Below are 3,602 nucleotides of genomic sequence, written 5' to 3' on the forward strand. Positions count from 1 at the left end.
GATCTTTGTGATCCTGGGTTAAGTCCGACCTAGCAACTTTCAGGGAAAAGGCAGTCCTTGGCAGAATGGTCCAGAGCCTGGACCCTTCTTCTGCCCTATGAACTGAATCAATTAATGACCTCAAGTAACTTCCTGGTCTGGAGCAAGCATCTAGTGAGAGATTCTTACACGATGTTAATGTTTATCTTTCTCTCCCAAGCATATGTTACCTTTTTACTTTAACTTTTCACATTTCACATTTAAATGTTGCCTCTCTACCACCCATAAAAATAAATGAGTGGGTTCTCGCTCTAGTGAAAAGATTATCAGAAAATCAACCTTTGAGACCAGGCTCCACTATAAAGTATCTATGTGAGATTATTTAATTTATTTCACTACTCTTGTTAGTAAAATGATGGGAAAAATTACTGTCTTCTCTATTTTCCAGATACAAATAAACATTGATGGACTGAACAAAATTGAAGGCAAATAAAAGCCATTTACAAACTAAAGGGCTGCAGGAATATGAGTGTTGACAGTTATCTAAGCAGAAAGAATCCTTCAAATCCTGAAATAACATTTCTTAAGATCCTGCCTATTCTAACTAGAGAGAAAGAGAAATAGTAGAGTCACAAGAGCAGAGATTCCAATAAATTTTAAAAAACACAAGAGAGAATTGTGACTATAGAAGTTACTATATGATCATGCTAGCTTCCTACTGCTTCTCAGTATGTTCACAATGAAGTTTAATAACACCTACTTCTTAGGACTGTTGACAAAATTTAGTGAGGCTATTTTCCAAAAATGTATTAGTCTGACATATTGTTCATTAAATGTCAGTAATTATCCAGTGTGAGGATCAATATTGGGAAATAGTGAACGGTCAGTCAGGTAACTGAATTCTAATAGACTCTCCATCCTTCAGTATCTCTCAGCTCTCAGACCCCAGATCTCAGATCTCAGGTGTCTTCCTACCTATGAACATCCAGATCTGAGACAACATGAAAAACCAGAAATGGATGGAAATACATGTATAGAAAGAAGGTTTGTTTCTTGGCCAGAAGATAAACATGCATTAAGACAAGTTCTACCAGAGAATTGACCTCAGTGATATCTGAACTCAGTTCACCTTATTGTGTGAGCACTCAGATAGATGCAAATTTTAGGCCAGTTTCCTGGACCTTTGTGCCGACCATCTCATAATACTGTTTTATTAAATCCTTGAATTTAATATTGAGTTTTTTGGATACTTGTCCTGTCATAAAAAATAATTGAGGAAATTTTGTATGTATTTTATGTAGGACATTGTTCTTAGATATTAATATGCCTTGAATTAGAATGCTCTTTTAGGCAATGGCACCCCACTCCAGTACTCTTGTCTGGAAAATCCCATGGATGGAGGAGCCTGGTGGGCTGCAGTCCATGGGGTCGCAAAGAGTTGGACACGACTGAGCGACTTCACTTTCACTTTCCATTTTCATGCACTGGAGAAGGAAATGGCAACCCACTCCAGTGCTCTTGCCTGGAGAATCCCAGGGATAGGGTAGCCTGGTGGGCTGCCGTCTATGGGGTTGCACAGAGTTGGACACGACTGAAGCAACTTAGCAGCAGCAGCAGCAGCAGAATGCTCTTATTAACTCTATGAATGTGTGATGTTGGTGTCTTTGCATTATAGAGGCACATGTGAGGCCAAGAGAGATTTAGTATCCCAAGTCATATATCTAAAAAGAGGTGCGGCCAGGATCACAACATGAGGAATCTGGCTTCAGGTCCATAATGTTAGTCAGTCCTTTGGCAGGTGTTCCCTAGAGGGTTAGTATCCAAAGAGAAGAGGTCCTGTGTGACCTGTTTATTCCTATATCTCCAGTCAAAAGCTTAAAGCCAGAAACATGGTTAATTAAAAAGAAAACTTAAGAATGAATTTGCTCTGGTTTTCATCAAAAGGAATCATATTGATGATTGAGGATGTGTCGCTTGCTCTGGCAACGTTAGGTGATAAAAGGAATTTAGGAGAAAATTCTTTTTCTCCAAGAATAAATTAGAGATCCTAGTGTGGTCAAAGCTTCTGACATTTTCCCCCTCTCCTTCATCCGCAGCAGACAGGAGAGGAGCATGAGGAGGGAGAACCAGAGCAGCGTGTCCGAGTTCCTCCTCCTGGGGCTCCCCATCCGGCCAGAGCAGCAGGGCATGTTCTTCGCCCTGTTCCTGGGCATGTACCTGACCACGGTGCTGGGCAACCTGCTCATCATCCTGCTCATCAGGCTGGACCCTCGCCTCCACACCCCCATGTGCTTTTTCCTCAGCCACTTGGCCCTCACTGACATCTCCTTCTCATCTGTCACTGTCCCTAAGATGCTGATAAACATGCATACTCGGGATCAATCGATCCCCTATGCAGGGCGTGTAACACAGATGTATTTTTTCATATTTTTGGGTTGTGTTGACAATCTTCTTCTTGCAGTGATGGCCTATGATAGGTATGTGGCCATCTGTCACCCTCTCCACTACACCACCATCATGCGAGGAAACCTGTGTATTTCACTAGTGGCTGTGTCTGGATCTTCTCCTGTAGCAGTGCAATGTCCCACACTCTCAGCCTGGCCCGGCTGTCCTTCTGTGCTGATAACACAATCCTTCATTTCTTTTGTGATCTTGCTGCCCTGCTTAAGCTCTCCTGCTCAGACACCTCCCTCAATGAGTTGGTCATCTTCACTGTGGGGGCACTGGGAATCATCATACCACTAATTGGCATCCTAGTCTCTTATGTCCGCATCGGGGTCTCCATCCTAAGAGTCCCTTCCACCAAAGGGATTTACAAAGCCTTGTCCACCTGTGGCTCCCACCTCTCTGTGGTTTTCCTATTCTATGGGACAATTATGGTTCTTTACATTTTCCCATCATCAAACAACTCCAATGACAAAGACATAATTGCTTCAGTGATGTACACAGTGGTCACGCCCATGCTGAACCCTTTCATCTATAGTCTGAGGAACAGAGACATGAAGGGGGCTCTTGGGAGATTTTCCAGGAGGGAGACCTTCTTCTCTAAGTAACAATACCTCACCTTCTCAGTTTCTCACTCCGAAGAACCAAATGGCACCAGTGTCAGAGATTCCCCTGTGGAAATCTGTGCCAAAGACCTTGCCTGTTGCTGGTACCCACCACACTTCCCTGTTTCCAGCCACTTGCTTTGCTTGTTTTTTTTCTGTTTGCTTTTCCTGAAACCAGTGAGTTCCAGACATGGACACAGCAAATGCTATTTGTTGTAACCATCTGTGTTTTTTGAACAAACTTCTTTTTGCTTTAGCTTTATTTTATGTCTCTTTCTGTTTCATAAGCCTTAGAATTTGGCAATACACTAGAGCACCATCATCTTAGTTGTCTTCAAAGCACCAAAGGTCTTTTAAGTCATGAGTAGGAAGTGTCATCTTTTACAATTATACTATTGAGTTATAGTTATGAATAGGCAAAAAGATCCCTTACTTTGATACATATGTTCCTTCTTTTAAAAAAAAGAAAATTTGACTGCAAATTTATTTGCTCTTTGAATGTGTTAGAGCAAATAACAATTTTTAAATTTTCATATTATTTTTTAAAATAACATTTTTTAAAGCTGTATCTTC

General features: G+C 41.4%; 1 pseudogene; it reads left to right on the forward strand.

Moving 5' to 3' along the window:
* The first annotated feature begins 2,091 nt into the window (after nucleotides 1-2,091).
* LOC104991556 lies at nucleotides 2,092-3,032 on the forward strand (annotated as a pseudogene).
* Nucleotides 3,033-3,602: the final 570 nt, after the last annotated feature.

Source organism: Bison bison, unplaced genomic scaffold (genome assembly GCF_000754665.1).
Source record: "Bison bison bison isolate TAMUID 2011002044 unplaced genomic scaffold, Bison_UMD1.0 scf7180017864193, whole genome shotgun sequence".
NCBI classification, from domain to species: Eukaryota; Metazoa; Chordata; class Mammalia; order Artiodactyla; family Bovidae; genus Bison; species Bison bison.